We start from the raw sequence: 20,450 nt of genomic DNA, 5'->3' as shown, positions 1-20,450 counted from the left end.
TCATTTATGCATTTTCATGTTTTACCAGAACTTGCAGATCATCAGTCCTCCGAACTAGTAAACTGAATATCAGCCCAGGGTGAGAAGCTGAGTGGGTCAAAGCCCACCTAGCCTAGGAAATATTACTAAATCAGTGATAAGAAAAAGCAGTTTCCTGGTGACATTCTCCTGAAACACCGTTTTCCAAGAGGATGATCAGGGTCAGCAAAGGAGAAGAATCTTGGAGCACAAGTACCCAAGATGTGGAATTGTAAGCTGGATGTAACCATTAAGAATCTAAATAACAAGGAAATGGGTGGAGGATCAGGGTGGTTGGGCTTTGTTCCTTTCAGATCCCCCAGATCCCTCAGATCCCCCAGAACCCCCACCATCAGATATATGTTTAACTCTTATGGGCACCATTAGATTTCCTAAAGCTAACATCTTTGACCCTTCAACATCTTCTGCTCTTCTTTGAGGGAAGAAGAAATGCACATGGACATGGAAATTTGAGAACTGTCTCCACACCATCTTTCTACACTTCCCTGCTTCTAACCCTATTAGGCAGAGATAATAAGAGAGGAGTTGAGGATTGTGGAGGGGGAAAGGGAGAGGCTGAATTTGGGATCAGGAGATTTGAAATTAAATGGTTGAAAGGGTGAGAGGGTTCTCTAGGTTATCTTCCTTCTTTCACAAGCAATAATCAGACCACTCTTTCCTCTTTCTCCAACTGTAGAGAAACTATGGAGGGACAAAGGAAGATGAAATGTAGTGGTCTTCTTAGAGGTTCAGGGATGGAGTTGGAAAAGTCAGGAGCTTTGTGAAGTCTAATGGCATTATAATTTTTGGGGAACTCAGTAGCAGAGTTTCCATTATCATCACACAAAAATACACACACATCCCATTTTACCCTTAAACACCTGCATTTGAATACATATTCAACCACACAGCTAAATTCATTCACATATAGTTGCACATGGATTTATAAGTGCCATTTGTATTTAACAGTCCAATTGAAGGGAACAGCTAGAAATTCTAGGATCTGCTGATTAGGGCAATTTCTCCAAGTGAGAAATTGAGGCACAGGGAAAAGGTGAGAGAACAGGATGGGTTTAACTGTTGCTATGGAGAAGGCAGTAAGGATGTTAACCTCTAAAGGAAAGGTGGAACATGTCATATGATCTTTGGTGGTTACACACATAGCTTTCTTTGTATCTTTGGCATTTATCATAGTCTGGCATATAGTGTTTAATAAATGCTTATTTATCGTCACTGAAAACATATTAAAACATTGATACCCATCAGCATATCTATATCTCTACAATTGTAGTTCAATGTTCAGAGACATACAGGCACATATCTACAAAATAGACATTAATATTCACATTCTAAATATATAAAAGGTTTTTAGTTTATGCCAGATTAGAATTAGTTGAAGAAACTGGTAATGATTTAGTTAGAAAATACTAAAAAGAGACACAATAGTTGACTTCAAGTATTTTAAGAGATGTTCTGTGAGGATTGACTAAACTTGTTCTGTTAACTCTAGAAGGCAGAACCAAGAAAACAATGGGTGGAAGTTGCAAAGAAGCCAATTTAAGTCTGATGTCAGAGAAAATGTCTCAACAATTTGTAATGTCTAATGGGCTGCTTCAAAATGTTATGAGTCTTCTTTCTTTATGAGTCTTCAAGAAAAGGCTGCATGACCATTTAACTACGTATGTTAAAGTGAGGCTTTTTTTGGTATGTGGCTTGGACTTGGTCACTGAGATCTACTTCTAAGTCTCATATTCTATGATTCTGTGCTTTAATACCTCATATATATATATGTACATATATATATATATATATATATATATATATATATACATGAGAGAACGCACGTCAGGAACATTATATACACTGTTATTATACAGGGAAAGGCTACCCTGGATCCTTTCAGTAAGACATGGGCTGGGTCTCTAATAATAAAAATATAATCTAGTAAACCATATTGACAGTATTCTCTGTTAGTCTCTTGGAGGGGAAAAAGAAAGGACTGAGGGGGACAAGGCTGATCCATTGTCAGCTCCTAAGGCACCTAGGACTATAGACTATATGAGTCTCTAAGGGCCTTCCTCTAACCTGGGAAACTAGCTATGACCCCCACTTCCAGAGATGAGAGAAATTAATCTGGAGCTAGATGAAATTAAGTTGTGTGCACAAACTGTCCATACAATTAGGGGCTCCAGATGGATCTATGGCTCTTTAAGGAAAGAGAGGGTTGTTCTTAAGCCTCTGAAATCCTTGGCCAGTTGTTAAGATGCTATTTAATCCCTTTTCCATTCTCCTATTGTGAGATCCCTGGAGCTGTTGAGGGCTATCCCAATGACCACATCTGGGGTATAAAAAAAAGACTTGGTGCAGTATTACCGCAAAAAGTTAGAAGGAAAGTATTGCACTCAAGAGAGAAAGGTTGGCCCAGCAATATCACAAGGTAAATTGAGATACAGTGTAGGAGTTCCCCATAGATTATTGATGGGAGGGGATCCTATGGAGTCAGTGCCCCCTAAAGAAGAGAAAGTGAGATATAGTGAGTGATGGGATAGAGATAAGAGTAGAATATTGAGAGAAGCAGCATAGGGCCAGATGTTAATTTTATCTTAATGCTTACTATCTGGTTAACCATGGATAAGTCTATTTGTAGAATGAGAGGGGTAGACTAGACAGTCGCTGAGGTCCCCCTTAGGTCTAAATCTTTGATTTTATGTTCTGTTTTCTTGATATGTATAAAGTACCTTGGATTTCATGAATAGAACTAGGCTGTTCCTGTCTGTTTATAAAGCTTTTCCCTTACCCCTTACCTTTTTGGTGCCCAGTTACCACTCTACATTTCTCAATTCTTTATCTGTTTTCTTACATCTATTCTCTTTCACAAACAGGAGGAAAAAAATCAGCCCCTAGCTGGTAGGATGGGTACAGGATGGACCATAAAATCCTAGATTTGGAACTGGTGAGGATTTTAGTTCTTCCTACCTCATGTCTTCCTACCTGTTCATTTTACATATAAGAAGACTGAGGCCCAGGAAGTTACATAATTTGCCCATGGTAATTTAGATAATAAGTAAATCCAGGATTAGAATTTAGGCCCTCTGACTCCAAATTCAGAGTTTTGTACACTGTATCATTATTCCATGATGAGACATGTGGATTTCATTATTGATCAAATAAATTGACTATGTGGATCAAATATTATAAAAAAATAGCTCACACTTACAAACTTTTATAAAAGATTTACCCAGGGTCAAACATTTCAATATATCTAAGGTGGGATGTAAATCCATGTCTTTATAACTTTAACCCTGTAGTACTGGGGATCTCTTTTTCATCTGAAGAGGCAGAAAGGGGAGCCCAAAAGGGCAATTTTCACTAAATTTTTTGCTATTTTTGGTCTTTCTGACTGAGATTTGGAGCTAATCTCCATGGGATCATCTCATCCTTATTCAATTGTCCATCACCCCTATAATTCAATTTGAACAGTCTCAATTTAGACTGTGTGCAAGGGACCATGTTTATCTGTCTATCACTGTATGCTTACCTGTCTTGTTATAGCTATATCTGACATTCACTTGAGAGGCTATGCAATGTTCACTAGAAACCAAAATATCCCCTTAAGGCAGAAATGTATCACTGACCTCCCTGTACATTTTACCACTGGCCTTGAGTCTGTGACTTTGTGAGACCAGACAAACAGGATCCTTTTTGGGTGAGACCATGTCACTGTGATGAATGTTTTTTACAGGTATGAAATGAGTGGTATCTGTCTTTATGAACTTTTTAGATTCTTGATTTTGATAGATAGAAAGATTTTTAAAAGGTCTTGTGTCATGGCCCACAAAGAGTTCTAAAATCTTTCAGGAACTGTATGTTTGAATCCCTGTTCTGCCTCTTCATGGCTGTGTCATCATGGAAACTCATTTCACTTATATGCGCTTCAGTTTCCTCATCTGTAAAATAAGGATGGTAATTCTTTCACATAGAGTTATTGTGAGGAAAGTTCTTCTATAGGGCTTAAAGCTCTATAGAAATGTGACTTATTTTTTCTTTTCATAATTTGTTTCTATATTCCTCCTGGGAGAGGGGATGGTGACTTGATGAATTTACTGATTAACTAAGGATATGTAGGTAGAATGTGAATCCTTGGTTTGAAGCTAGAGGACATTCTGATTGTCTAAGGTTTGGGGCAGGCTGCAAAAGTTCACCAATGGATTCTACCTAGGAGTCCAGCTTAGATTATGCTAATTGGCAGCATGAGTTCTCTGGAAAGTAGGTTCAGATGATGGGGTACTACATTCTTTTGGGAGGCTTCTGTGCCAGGGAACTACGGCAAGGCTTTTGAGAGGGGGCTGATGGTTTAATGTAGCTAACCCAGTCTAGGTTTGCTTAGGGACAAAGCTATCCAGGGTCACTGGAGTAGGTTTTTATGTAGTTCAAATTATTTATAATTCTATGGAAATAGTTTTGTAAAGTTGTACTTTCTTCAGGAATACGTGAATACTCAACAATCAATTATTTCAGTAGCACAGGGGATTTCTAAGGTGGGAACACCTTTCCTTATCCAGATAGCAACTTTCCTAGGATTTAGTGATAGAGTATACTTATACTTTGAGGAACTTATACTTTGAGGAACATAGAAATTGTGACTTGGCCAAGATTGTACAGCTATCACATGTCAGATATCGGATTTGAATCCAATTATTCCTCATTATAAACCAAATGCTCAGTCTACTATGCTATGTTGCCTCTTTCCTTATAAAAAATCCTTGGGAAAGTATACCTTGTTACACGAGACTGTTCAGCAGAGAGCACAGGAGGCAACGTAGTAGAGTAGTGAGAATAAGAACTTGGAGTTAAAATTTTGGCCTTGCATCTCATTCCTTGCACTGGTTACCCAGGATAGGACAAATCTCTTAACAAGTTCTAAGGCTATATGTAAAATGGGGATGATAATGATTATACTGCCTGCCTTTCAGTTTTATAGCAAGAAAAGTGCTCTGTCAGCCTTAAACACACCATAAATGTGAGGTGCATGCCTAGGAGGAATATATGCTCAGACCGATAAGCATCTCATGCTGTTGGTGAGGAAGAATTGAAGCTAACACTAGGTATCATCTGAGTGTAGGCAGAATTCAATGAAATGAGTTTCCTTATTGGTGAAGTGATCAAGTGGCTCAGTAGAATGAAATCTAGGATTCAAGTATTTATGGATCACAAAAATAAGTCTTTGCCATTTTTACCAATGTAAACAACCTCTTTTAAGATCTGGGCCCTGGAAACTGAAAGGTAGGGCCAGGCTAGGATTGTTCAAAGTGTATTACTATACATCTGTGTCTTTGATCATGTATAGTTGTCTCTCCAAATCCACCTAGTGTCACTCTACTCTCTCACACATATCCACTCTCCTTTCTTTGTTACCTCCAGTATTCCATCCAACTCACTGACATGAGTTTCTTGATGGACTGAACTAAATTCAACAAATCTTTATTAGCTGGTGAACTAATTGAATGTTTCTCCTCTTTGCCCTGGTTAACTCTTTATTTACAATTATTTTGAGCTGCAGAATTGATGACTGAGATCAGCAGAAATGATTAGCGGAACCAAAACTCAGGGCTACTTCATTTTTGAATTCCATGAAGGAACACATTCTGGTCAGTCAGTATACAATAGAGGCAAGACTCCTTAAGAAAGAAAGCAAGGCTCCTTATTGGTGAAGTGATCTCCCTTTTCTTGAGGACAGCAACTAGACAGCACTAAAAGAGTGATCCTTGGTGGATAGCTTCTGTACTTTATCATAGCTGAATAGCCCCAACCTCTGCTTAGCACTGTCTTCATTTACTTCGCATTTACTCCTCCTTGACCATAGCTGAGTAAAGGTAATAAGTAGCTGCTGCCTTATGATTGAATGGTTTTAAAAACAAGCAGGTTGGGGATATGATTGGGGATGTAGACTCTAAATGATCATCCTAGTGCAAATATTAATAATATGGAAATAGGTCTTGATCAATGACACATGTAAAACCCAGTGGAATTGCTTGCTGGCTACAGGAGGGGGGTGGGAGGAGGGGAGGGAAAGAACATGATTCATGTAACCATGGAAAAATATTCTAAATTAAATAAATAAATTTACTAAAAAAAAAACAACCAAGCAGGTTGGAGTCAATTGAACAAGCAACTGTCAACTCTGTTAACCTCTCTCTTGAAGTTGTGAACTTACTCAGCACCTGTTTGCTGTTAAATATAACTTCAAACATGCCCAAGTTGTCTTCATTCTTTTTTAAATTTTTATTTATTTAGAATATTTTTTCATGGTTATATGATTCAAGATTTTCCCCACCCCTCTTTTCTTCATTCTTAAAATACATTTACTAGATCCTATTAAGGCCTTAAACTTTCATCCTATATATCACTTCTTTTTCTATGCTTAATTCCTAAAAAATGCTGTCTACACTAGTTGCCTCCACTTCCTCTCTTCTCACTTATTATTGCAACTACACTTTTAACCTCATCACCCTGTTAAAACTGCTCTTCATAAAGTTACCAATGATTGTGAAATTTGGTGACTTTTTTCAGTTTTTATCCTTCTTTACTTTTCTGATGCATTCAACACAGTTATAACTCTCAACTCCTGCATATTTGCTCCTCTTTGAGATTTCATGACACTGGTCTCCTTTTTCCTATTACCTGTTTAACCACTTCTTGGTATTCTTTGTTGGGTTATCATCTATATCCTTCCAACTCCAATTGTGGGTACTCCTCAAGGCTCTGTTTTAGGTCCTCTAAACTTCTCTCTATACTCACCTCTATGCTGATGATTCATGCATCTATATATCAAGTCCCAGTCTCTGAGCTCCAGTCCTGAATCACCAATTTTGGACATTCCTCTGAATGTCCTGGAGATATCTTGAACTCAACCTATCCAAAGTAGCATTCATTGTCATTTCTACTGAACCTACCTCATTTCCAAACTTCTCTATTTCTTTCAAAAGCAGAAATGCCAGGTTTATAACCTTGGCATTATGCTTGACTATTCATTCTTCCTCAATCCTGCTGTTCCTACCTCCACAATATCTCTTGCATTCAACTTTTTCTCTTTACTCAAAAAGCTATCCCCTTAGTTCAGGCTGTTATCACATTTTGCCTAGATTATTGTAATGGACTCCTAATTGGTCTCTCTGCCAAAGTTTCTCCCTACTCCAATCTATTCTCCTCACTTATGCCATTATTTTCTTTCTTTTTAAAAAAATGACTTGCCCAGGGTCACACAGCTAGAAAGTGACTGAGGCCACATTTGAACCCAGGACTACCCGTCTCTAGGTCTGGCTCTCAATCTACTGAGCCATCTAGCTACCCCTTGAGCTGCCTCTTTTTTTTTTTTTTAACACCCTTACCTTCCATCTTAGAATCAACACTGTATTTTGGTTTCAAGGCAGAAGAGTGGCAAGGGCTAGGCAATGGGTGTTAAATGATTTGCTTAGGGTCACACAGCTAGGAAGTATCTGAATCTAGATTTGAACCCAGGATCTCCTGGCTCTAGGCCTGACTCTAAATACAGTGAGCCACCTAGCTGGCCCTTGTGATTTTCTTTAAGTACAGATCTGATAAATTCAATCACTCACTACTCAGTCAACTCTAATGTCTGTCTCCCTAGGAACTCTTGAAAGATTAACTCTGCTGTTTAGCTTCTAAAGAACTTCATGTCCTTGTCCCAGTGTATCTTTCCAGTGTTATTGTACATTACTCCCCCTTTTACACTGAGATATAACAAAATTAGTTTTTTTTGGTCTTTTTTTTTAACATGACTCTCTATTTCCCATCTCCATGTCTTGGTATTATCTGCCCCCAGTCTCCACACCCCAACCCATGCCTAGAATGCATTTCCTCCTCATTTTTGCTTCATGGAAGCATTCTCTTCCATCAAGATACATCTCAAATAGATTAGCTAGGTGGCTCAGTGAATAGAATGCCAGGCCTGGAGTTGAGAGATCCTGGTTTCAAATATGATCTCAGACAATTCCTAGTTTTGTGACCCTGAGCAAGTCTCTTAACCTCAAACTGCTCTTCTGCCTTGGAACCAATACTGAGTACTGATTCTAAGACAGAAGATAAGGTTTTTTTTTTAATCGATGCAGTTCAAGCACTTTTTTTTCCAAGCACCACTTTTTATATGAAGCCTTTCCCTATTTACCCCAACTGCTAGTGCTCCTTATGTTTAATTATTTTGCATTTATTCTCTTTATATTTTTCTGTATGTAATTAAGGATGTGCTTGAGGTCTCCCTGTTAGAATGCAAGATTCTTTAGGTAGGGATGGTATCTGTACCCCCAGATCCCAGGACAATGCTCAGTATATAGTAGGTGCTTAGTAAATACTTGGTTTAATTGATTAAACATTTTGTGTTCTCTTTGGAATCCCTCAGGTACCAAATCTAGATATTTGTTACTTCCTTAGTTGTTTATGCTTTGAATACATGTTACTAATAATCTTTGTGCTGTCTTGACTTTGATGTCCTCTGACTATGTTTTAGACTCTTTGGTGAATGACTGCAAATGATTTATTAACTGGGTGACAGCTGAGTAGGAACATCTCAGGTTAGGACAGGACACCATTCTTATCCCCAGGAAAGTATGAGAACATAGCCCAGATGGAGAGAATCTATTAATTTATCAACTAAGACCTCATGGAATCACAGAATCTTTATATTGGAAGGGACTGAAGATTATGTAATAAGACCCATATCTCATGCATGAATCTCCCTATGGCATCTCCAAAAAAAGCGGGCTGTCTCTGCTCTGCTTAAACACCTCAAATAATGGGAAACTCACTCTTTCCCCAAGAAATGCACTTAACTCAACAGTTCTAATTGTTAGACAGGTTTTGCTTATGATGAAACAAAAGTTCTGTAATAACCATTATAATAACCAAATAACCAAAAATAAAACATAATACCATTAATCCTAGTTTTGTTCTCTAGGGACCAAGTAGACAAAAATCTAATCCATCTGCCATAGCAAGGCAAGTCTTCATGTCACTCCATAAACTTCTCTTCTCCAGACTAAGAACCTGTGAATTCTTGAACTGATCCTAGTGTGACATAGATTGAGGCCTCCTCACCATCCCATTCATTCTCTGGAAGATGTGCTCCAATGAATTAATGCTTTGATACTCCAGTGGGTATCTGACCTCATGGACATGAGTCTTCTTTCTACCAGTATGGATTGTAAGTTTCACATGCTATCTCATTCTATTCAAGACTTCTTTGTGTCTTTAATCCTCCATCAAGCATCTACCAAAATTGCTAGATGACTTTATAGATCTTTCAACTTTTTGTGAATGCCAATGCAAAATTTGCACCATCCATTTGTTACTACTTGACTTGGAAAAATGACCAACTTATCTTTTCTAGTCATACATGTCATTGATTGTGTCCCTTATGCTGCCTTCTCTGTGAAAATAATTTTTGGTAGTATTCTGCAACCTACTTATCTTCACCTTACATCTCTTTGTTAATGTTTGATTATATGCAATATTGATTTTTTTCTCCTGAGACTATAATGTTCAATGATTTGCAGGCAAATAGCATTGTTAGAATATTGAGTTTAAAAGTTAGGCTTTTGTGGTAGGGAGAAAATTAGAATATGTAAATGTCCTGTGCAAGTAGGGAAAATGTAAACAAAAATAGGTAATGGATAATGATCCTATGTCAGGGTATTGTAAGAATGGTAGCAAAAGTCCCAAAGCTGAGAATGAAGTAAGGCTGTCAAGGAAGGCTAAATGTAACCAAAAATGTGTCTTTTTAAAGAACCATATTTGGGAAAAGAAAAGGCCCAAAGTAGGGATTGAACTGATACTTGGATTGAACAGGACAGTTACAATGAATCACTGGAGATGATACTTGTTTAACTATTATTTTCCCTCTGCTTTCTCTGCCAAGGAAATGATCTCTGGATTGGGAAAGAGAATACATATGGCTGTTTGGGAATTGATCTCTAAGGTAACTTAAGAAATAATAAAAGAATACCCAGAGATACCCTTGATTAGAGAAGGAGTTTTTAGGCTCAAATGACCTTGGATACTGTACAAAACAGTGGATGGGACTGCCAAATAATTGTCAGTAATATTTAAAAGATCATGTAGATTCAAACAGAGAGAAAGAAGGTACTTTACCAAACTCAATGAGAAAAACATGTTTCTGAAAACTAAACCATGGAGGGACAAAGCAGAGAAAGATAATAAAAACAAATAGCCTCAATGGATATTCATGAAAACATAAAAATTTAACAGAATCCAGTAATACATCAAAAAATATTCATTATACTTAAGTTTGATTTATGTTAGGGATGCATTGAGAGTTTACCATTAGGAAAATGTTTAACATAATTAAACATAAAAATGGCTCAAACAACTACATGATTATATTAATAAAAACAAAAACATTCAACAAAATACATAATTCATTCATAAGAATAAAAAATCTTTCCTTAGTATAATAAAAGTACTTATTTAAAAACAAAAACTAGCATTATTTATAATGCAAAATTGCTAGAAGTTGTCCTGTTAGGTTCATGGTTGAAAGAATAATGCTCCCTTTCAACTATTATTTGACCTGGTTCTAACAATAACTATAGTAATACGACAAGTGAAATAAATTAAGGGAATAAACATTAGCAAAGTGGGGAGACATTTTTATTACTATTTTTAGATGATATGCTGGTTTATCTGGAAAATCCTACATCAAAATAGAAACTAATAGGAATAGTTAATAGCTTTAGCAAAATATCAGGACACTACAAAATGAATTAGAATTTCAGTATATGTCAACAAGAGTTGGGAGGAAAAAATAATTTCCTTTGAAAATAACTATAGAGTAAATGCAAAATACCTCTGAGTTAATTTACCAAGGCATATAGGTTTTATAGAAATGTTGTTTCTAACCAAAGCTTATAGAAATAAAATGAAAGATCTTTAATGTTTATGGCCCAGAGCATGCTAATATAATAAATATGATACTATATAAATTAATATTCAGATCTAGTACTATCTCAATCAAACTCTCAAGAGAATATTTTATAGAACCATGAAATAAAAACAAAATCCATAGGAGAGGGAATAAGTTCAAGAATTCCAGGGAAACAATGGAATAAAATAGTCATAAAGGAGGAATTTAACCTTACTAGACCTCAAATTATATTATAGAGTGTGGTAGAGGCTAGAGAGAGAGAGAGAGAGAGAGAGAGAGAGAGAGAGAGAGAGAGCTTGTAAACCAAGATGCAAGAAACTGGGGACCTAACCAGGAGATTTATCTGTCAATCAAAAAAAGGAGTTTCCAAAACAGAATGTTCCCAGGAGTTGGCAGTTGAGCTGACCAGGGGGAGGGGACTGGACTTGGAGTCACTCTCTCTGGAGGTTGAAAAAACCTAGCTGAAAGACCCTGGTGGGGCTGACTAGGTTTTGGGGTTCTCTGGCTTTGGACAGTTGAAGTTGAAAAGAAACAAAGGAGAAACTTGGTTTTTGAGTTGGTGGTGTATTTGAGAGTTGAGCTGGCCAGGAGAAACTGAGAGACTTTGAACTTTGTTTTTCTCTGGGTTTGAAGCTGAGAGACCTTGCTGATTTTGTGAAGAAGAAGATTTTAAAAGCTGTTGTCCTCCATCTCTGACTGTCCCTCTGTCACACTTGTGACTTCCCAAACCCTCATAATCCTCATTTAGATTAGGGACATCCTAATCCCTTCCACCTCAGTTTCCCATCCTGTTATCACAATAAACCCCTTACTTGAGAAAGAAAATTAGAGTATTTTATATTTCACTCAGGGGGGAGGGAAGAAGCCAAAGGTTTCAAGAAGAATTGGGAAGAGAGGGTTGGAGAAGAGAGGGAGTGAAGGGGGGGGGGAGGAGGTTAGAAAGATATACTGATCCATCAGCCATCAGTAGGGATCAGTAGGCAAACCCCAGAGCATTCCCCAGAGCAGTTCCCCTGTGTACCAGCATCCCTGTGTGGAAGCATCCCTCAGCATTTCTCATTCCTACCTCCATTACAAATAAGCAGCTTCAGTTTCCCTTAGCAGCTCTCTCTAGTCACAAGCCAGAGGACAGCAGTCATCGCCAGTTTCCCTTTTCTCTATTTCAAGAGCTACTGATCTATATGTTACCAGTTATTGGGGAATGGTTTAAAAAAATAAAAGTGGAACATCTCACACCTTACATCGAGATAAATTCAAAATGGATAAATGACTTAAATATAAAGAATGAAATAATAAATAAATTAGGTGAACATAGAATAGTGTACCTGTCAGATCTATGGGAAAGAAGGGAATTTAAGACCAAGCAAGAGACAAAGAACATTACAAGACATAAAATGAATAATTTTGATTCTGTTAAATTAAAAAGGTTTTATATAAACAAAACCAAATGCAACCAAAATTAGAAGGGAAGCAACAAATTGGAAATAAATTTATAACAAAATTTTCTGACAATGGTCTAATTCCCAAATATATAAGGAACTATGTCAAATTTACAAGTAATCAAGCCATTCCCCAATTGACAAATGGTCAAGGGATATAATAGGCAATTTTCAGATGAAGAAATAAAAACAATAAGCACATGAAAAAGTGTTCTAAATCCTCCTCATTTGAGAAATGCAAATCAAAACAACTCTGAGGTACCACCTTGCACCTAGCAGATTGGCCAATATGATAGTAAAAGAAAATAATAAATATTGGAGAAGATGTGGCAAAATTGGGACACTAATGCATTGCTGGTAGAGTTGTGAATTGATCCAACCATTCTGTAAGGCAATTTGGAATTATGCCCAAAGTGCTTTAAAAGATTTCATGCCCTTTGACCCAGCTATACTATTACTGGGTTTGTACCCGAAAGAGATTAAAAATATGTTTGTAAAAAATATTTATAGTTGCACTTTTTATGGTGGTAAAATATTGGAAAATGAGGGCATGTCCCTTGATTGGGAAATGGCTGAACAAATTGGTATATGATGATGATGGAATACTATTGTGCTATAAGGAACGATGAACTGCTTGATTTCCAATTGAACTGGAAAGACCTCAATGAACTGATGTGGAGTGAGATGAGCAGAACCAGGAGAACATTGCACACAGAAAGTGAAACACTGTGGAACCATCAAATGTAATCGACTCTGCTATTAATAGCAATGCAATGGTCAAAAATAATCCCGTGAACCTTATGAAAAAGAATGCTATCCACTTCTAGAGGAAGAACTATAGGGGTAGAAATGCAAAAGAAAAATATATGATTTATCACTCAGTTATATCTGTATATGATTTGGGGTTGTGGTTTTTAAAAGATTACTCTATTACAAATACAAATATTATGAAAAACGTTTTTAGTAAGAAGACATGTATAAACCAGTGGAATTGCTTGTCAGCTCCAGGAGGGGGGAGGGAAGAGGAGAGGGAGAGAACATGAATCATGTAACCATGGGAAAATATTCTAAAAAAAAGTGGATCAGTGAAATAGACTAGATAAGTGGTAGCTTGAAGCAAATGAGTAAAATAGACTAGTTTTTGGTAAAGTCAATAAAATAAAATATTGGGGAAGAATTACTGGGAAAACCAGATGACAGTTTAGTAGAAAATAGGTTTACATTAATACTTTATTCCATGTATCATGATACATTTCAAACAGATAAAGATCTAAATATAAAAGGTCATATTATAAAAATGAGAACAGAATGGAAATCCATATCTTTCACAAGTACTGTTAGGGGAGAAAAGTATAACCATAGAAGGGATAAAGGAGATTATAAAAGACAAAGATGTAATTTTGATTATGTAAAGTTAAATTGAATAAAATCAATGTGTGCATAATAAAAAGAAAAATATTGATTTAGGAAAAAAATCTTTACATCAGACACCTCTGATATTTGACATTCAAAATCTATAGGAAATTGATACAAATTTTAAGAGTCATTCCCCAATAGATAAGTGGTCAAAGGATACAAAGAGTTTTCAAGAAAAAGAAATGAAAACTATAACATCCATTTAAAAATATTCCCAAAGCACCAATAATAAGATAAATGAAAATTAAAATAATTTTGAGATATTATTTCACACCTATCCAGTTGGAAAATATGGTAAAAATATGAAAATTGTAAATGTTGGAGAAGCTGTGGGAAGTAAGGCACTCTAATATACTGTTAGTAGAGCTGTGAATTGGTCCAACTGTTCTCAAAAATCATTTGGAATTTTGTGAGAAAAAATATTAAATTCTAGCTGTCTTTTGAGCCAAGGACTCTCCTATTGTGTTTAAAAGCAAGTCAATGACAGAAAGTTTCTAAATGTACCAAAATACTCATTGCAGCATTATTTTTCATAGTAAAAATCTGGAAATGAATTTTGTGGTTAATTATTAAAGAATAAGTAAATAATTTGCAGTATGTGAATAATGATCATTTACATTTACAAATAAATTTATATATTTATATAGAAAGTTAAGATTTGCAAGAACTTTAGATGAATTATTTCATTTGAATTTCACAAAGGTCCCTGAGATAGGCGATATAGTTTTTCTAAATCCTTATTTTACAGAGGAGGGCAATGAGGATAAGAAAGGTCAAGTGATTTGGCTATAATATCATATAGGTTATAAATGTGAAAGTAGGCAATTTAATTTGGGTCTTCCTGATTCCAAGTCTAGTAATCCATTTAATATGACATGTTATCTAAGTACACTATAATAATAACACTGTACTATAAAGAATGACAAATACAGGGAATTCAGAGAATAAAATGGGAAAACTTCTTTGAACTAACACAGAGTGAGGAAAATGAACAACATAAACAGCAATTAAAAAAAAAACAACAGGATTTTTATTTTATTGGACAGGGATCTCTCAGTAAGGAAATTGCCTTTACCAACTATATAATTGATCTGTAACTTTCAGAATCCAAGGGTTACCTAGAGAGTTGAGAGATTAAGTGACTTAGAGGAAGAACTTAGATCCATGATGGTGAACCTATGGCACCAGTGCCAGAGAGGGCACATAGAGTCCTCTCTGTGGGCATGTACACCCTTTCACGCCAGAGTTTGTTACTAGAAAGTCAGAGGAATTTGGGCTGAGCTGCTCCCTTCCCCATCTCCAACATGCCCAAGTACATTTTTTTACTTCACTTGTCCCTCTGCCCAGCACCCAGTGGGAGAGCTTCCTCCCTCCCCTGTCTGGGTTAAGGTATATGGCCCACATGTGGCAGAGATGGAGGGGAACAGAACACTCGGGTCACTCTCCTCCCCCTCTCTGCAGGCATTCCTCACTTCACCCCCCTTCCCCTGCCCAACAGCCCAATGAGAGTGCTTCCTCTTTCCCCTGTCTGGGGTGAGGGGGATGGTATGCGGTTGGGGGGGGCTGGGGGGGTTGGGGGGGAGCAGGACAAAAGCACACAAACAGGAAAAGGTTCACCATCACTGGCCTAGGTCATCCTAACTCTATGAGATCTGATTTCCAAACAGTGCCATGTTGTTTCTCACACAATGATTAAGACAATGTAATGGAAGGCAAAACTGAAAGAAATCAGGATTTAGGTCAAATACAATGGTCCATGTTGTTTCAAAAAATCTAGGGTTAAAACTTACTTTCTTCCTCCAGTGAAGAAATGTCATTTGTATATGATAGCTGCATAATAAATATGCAAAGAATTGAAATGGTAGACTAAAACCCATAGTTTTATTTATTTGCCTTTTTTCAAGCTAAACAAGATCATCCTTTTATTAAATTAAAAAGTATGGTGAAAGTTCCTTAAAGGTAGGGGCTATTGTTTTATCTTTGTATTGCCAAAACCTAATTTTTTTACACTAAATTACAAAAATAAGTCTTCCATTCCTTAGCAAAGGATGCCTTCCCAAGTCTAGGTAAAGCTAGGTTATGAAATTTAGAACTCCTGTAACTCACACCAAAAATTCTCTTTATTCTTTAGCATGAACCACTGCTATTAGGCTTGGCATGGAATTGTCTCCTTTATCCTTTATTGATATAACACTTTGACATCCTAACACTTAGCTTGCAAACTAGATCAAGGTGGGATAGATAATTGATCTAGTTTTATCTAAGTTCTTTTAACTGATGTCCCCCTGGCATCTTACTGCTCTTAGTGTTTCTTGTTCCCAAAGCAGGAGGGCTCCAACTCATTTCATCATGCTCCTAGACCAACACAAGAGAGAATTTGACTTCCAGTTCATATCCTATTTGGACAAAGTTTGTAAAAGAGGTCAGTATGACAGTCTTAGAACTTTTAAGATTATTTGGAGGAAGCAGAATGATAGCCAACAGGATGGATTAGCTTGGTATTAAAAGCTATAGGTGGGAGCAGCTGGGTAGCTCAGTGGATTGAGAGCCAGGCCTAGAGACGGGAGGTCCTAGGTTCAAATCTGGCCTCAGACACTTCCCAGCTGTGTGACCTTGGGCAAGTCACTTGACCCCCATTGCCTAACCCTTACCACTCTTCTGCCTTGGAGCCAATACACAGTATTGACTCCAAGACGGAAGGTAAGGGTTTAAAAAAAAAGCTATAAGTATCTCTATAAGATGGGTAAGTTAGGTGGCACAGTGGAGAGTGCAAGGCCTGGATTTAGAAAAATCTGAGTTAAAATCTGTCCTTAGACACTTACCAGTTGTGCAATCGTGGGCAAGTCATTTAATTTTATTTGCCTCAGTTCATCATCTATAAAATGAGCTGGAGAAGGAAATGGCAAGCCACTCCAGAATTTTTGCCAAGAAAATCCCACATAGGGTCACAAAAAGTCCAAGACAACTGAACAACAATATCTATAGGATAGGAGTCCAAGGAAATTAACCCTGAAAACAACAATATTGTGGACCCAAATAACTGGCCTGATTGCCATTCCAAAACAACTATCACTTTCTCATCTGAGCCCTCCCATAACAAAATTGTCAATCCCATTCCATCAGAGCAGGATTGTTTTTGATGGTGACATCTTTAAAGTTGTGGCTTGATAGAACTTTGCCACAGTAGTTTTAGTTTTTTGATATTGAATGAAGTTTCAGTTATTTGATAAACTAATTATGTTCCTGTCCTATTCAACTTTGGAACCATTGATCCCCAGCTGGAGCTAGTAATTGAAAACTTGTAGTGATTGATCTGCTCCAGAGCAGTACTATTGATATGTTAATAACATACTATGGGTATATTTATTGGCAAGTGATTGACTTCTAAAACAGTTTCTGAATACATTAAAAATAGATGTATCAGTAGAGAACAAGAAAGGGATGAGAAGATTAGAGGAAGGGAAATGTACTGATTTCAAGAAAAGAAGAGAGAATTGAGTCTGCATATTATAAGACTATGAGTTTCAGTTGAATTCCTGACAAAATTATAAGCTAAATTATCAAAGATATGTTTAATGAACACCTAGAAAAGAAAGAAATGATCACAAAAAGTCGGCATGGCATCACTAAGAACAGGTCATTGTGGAGCTTTATTTATTTATTTTTAATTGGTTTACTAAACTGGTAGGTCAGGGAAATGCTAAAGATAATAGCTTATCTAGATATTGGAAAACTAATTTGTTATTCTTGTGTAAAATGTGAAGAGAGCTCAATAACAGCATGATTAGAGAGATCCAGAACTTTGAGAATGGCTACACCTAAAAAGCAGTCATTCACAATTTGTTGACTACTCAGTCAGTGCTAGTGTTCCAGAGATCTGGGCTTTGCCCTCTGTTTTTTAACATTTTTATCAATGGCTTAAGATAAAGGTGGAGATGACATGCTTATTAAATGTAGAGATTACATAAAGCTAGGAGGGATAAATAACAAGTTGGTTGACAGTCATTGATGTAGTTCTTTAATATTTGCAAAGCACCTTACAAGTTATCTCATTTGATCCTTGCAATTGCCCTGGAAGATAAGTGATATTAAGATTCTTATTTTATAGATGAGGAAACTGAAGCAAACTGAGGTTAAATGACTTACCCAGGGCCACTAAGTGTCTGAGACTGAATTTGAATTCAGGTCTGCCATACTCCTGTTCTCCCACTTTACTGTGTCACCTAGTTGCTAGTCAAATGAAATAAAATGAACTTTTAGAGGAATAAATATCAAGTCTTACACATGGGTTGAAAAATTTCACAAATACAAGATAAATAGGTAAGGCTAGTAGCAATTTGGAAAATATTTGGTGAATAATTAGTGAACTAAATAAAAGTCTAATATGAGTCAACTGTGTAGTATAGCAATTAATAAAAGCTAATTTGATCTTAGGCTGTTTAGTGGCATAGTGTTAAGGACTAACAAGAATAGAGAACTGGTAAACTTTGTCCTTGTTAGATTTTTCCTGGAGTATTGTGTTTAATTTTAGGTGTTGTTCAAGGAAGACACTGACAAACTATAGAGCAGTGATGGTGAACCTATGGCATGAGTGCCAAAAGTGGCACACAGAGTGTTCTCTGTGGGTATGCAGCCATTACTAGAAAGGCAGAGGGACTTGGGTGGAGCTGTTCCCTTTCCCCTCTCCACCAAACTTGATGACATTTTTTCATATCACACACACTTGCTCCTCTGCCCAGCAGTCTAATGGAAGTACATGTGGGTAAGGTGGGTGGCTCACAGGTGGCAAAGCTAGAGGGGAGCAGAGCACTTGGGCCACTCCTCTCCCCACTCTCTAGACTCTCTGAGGACATTCCTCACTTCACCCACCCCTTCACTCAGCAGCCCAGTGGGAGCACTTTCTTCCTTCCCTGTGTGGGGTAAATGGTGAGGGGGGGGGAAGGGCATCCTTGGCACTCAGTTGGGAAAAAAGGCATGGCACGCTGTCTGGGGGAGGGTGAGCATGACACTTGGTCTGCTGGGTGGGGTGGGGTCAGAGCCTGTAACTCTGTATCTCTTAAAGATTTGTCATCACTGCTAAAGAGTATTCTTAAGAAAGCAATCAAGATGGTGAAGGATTTTGAGATTATTCCATATAATGATCAATTACTCTAAAGAAAAGAAAACTGGGAAATGAGGGAAGATGACAGTTGCCTTTACATATCTGAAAGACTGTTAAATAGAAGAAAGATTACTTGCTCTATTTGGTTAAAGAAAAAAAATATGAGAAATGGCTGGAGGTTAGTGAGGCAATTTAATTTTAGTTTAAAGCAAAGCACCCTAACAATTAGAACTATCTAAAAGTAAAAACAAGCTGCCTTTGGTAATAGTGGGTTCCCTTCACTGGAGGTATTCAAGGAATGGATAATCATTTGTTTGGTATGTAGTATAGGAGATTCTTATTTAGTTATGAGATCCTTCCTTATTCTGAGATTTTATAATTTCCCAGCTGGGATACAACCCACTCTCCTTTTCTTCAATCTTGACCTAGCTGTTGTCCCTCTGTAGTGCCTTATAAGATAAACAGGCTAATGGACTGATGAATTGGCCTGCCCATCCAACCACATCTCACAATCTGGACCATATGTATTCTTTATCCTCTTGTTTTTATCTCATTGTGGATTGCTAGGTTGGTATCTTTTGAGTCATGATAAATGTCATTGAAATGGCCCAGTTGTATTTTAAGGCTTGCTGCAATTAGCATGTTATTTGCAAACAGGAGCATCTGGAGCACCTCACTATCTATTTGGAATCATTCTTCTGTTTAGACTCCATGTATTCTCCATGACTCTAGTAAACATCTTTAGCAAGCATATTTTCCTGTTTTATGCTTTATTTGATATTGATAATCAGAGGAGATTGTCATACAAGGTGATCTCTAGGTTTCCATCTATTAAGAAATACTTTATGATAATGTCATATAAACAGAATATGACTCAATAAAGGTGAGTTGTTATGGCTACACTTTCCTTTACCAAGTCATTTTTTTTGGTAGTTAAAAAAAATGCAGCTATATCTTGTGTTCTCTACACCTCTCAATCAATTTTGTAACTGCAAAGATGTGATCTGCTATGGGAAATCATATGTGAAAAGCCTCTCTGTTCCCTTCTTATATTTTCATCAAGACTATCTTTCATATGCATAAGGTAATTGGCATAAAAATTTAGGGATGAAAAAGTCAGCATATGGGTTTGTGGTTGCCGACGTCTTTTCAGTTGCCTTTTTTGGGTAAGAATGCCATCTGTGATATTTTTCATTTTGGGGGGAATACTTATCAAACTTCCATATGACACAGAATGGAAAGAGATAGCTAACACATTGGATGACAAAATCAGGATCCAAATATATCCTGACAGTCTAGAGCAATGGGCTAAAATGAATAAAATGAAATCTAACAGGGGACAAAGGTAAAGTCTTATATGTAGATTTAAAAAATCGCTTAAGTATAGGATTGGAGATCTAGATAATAGTTCAAGTGAAAAATACTTGGGGGGTTCCAGTTGATTCTAAGGTCTGTACAAAGCAATAGGATGATATGACAGCCTCAAAGCTAATGTAACCTTAGGTTGGATTCCGAAAAA

At 36.9% G+C, this 20,450-nt stretch overlaps 1 protein-coding gene across 1 annotated transcript in view; it reads right to left on the bottom strand.

The window, feature by feature from the left end:
* The window catches only part of CELF6 (CUGBP Elav-like family member 6), a 134,000-nt gene that overhangs the window by 103,082 nt on the left and 10,468 nt on the right, over positions 1–20,450 (bottom strand). The gene's annotated exons all lie outside the window — the stretch shown is intronic.

The sequence above is a fragment of the Monodelphis domestica genome, chromosome 1 (genome assembly GCF_027887165.1).
Source record: "Monodelphis domestica isolate mMonDom1 chromosome 1, mMonDom1.pri, whole genome shotgun sequence".
Classification (NCBI taxonomy): domain Eukaryota; kingdom Metazoa; phylum Chordata; class Mammalia; order Didelphimorphia; family Didelphidae; genus Monodelphis; species Monodelphis domestica.
This window is presented reverse-complemented; position numbering and strand designations above follow the sequence as displayed.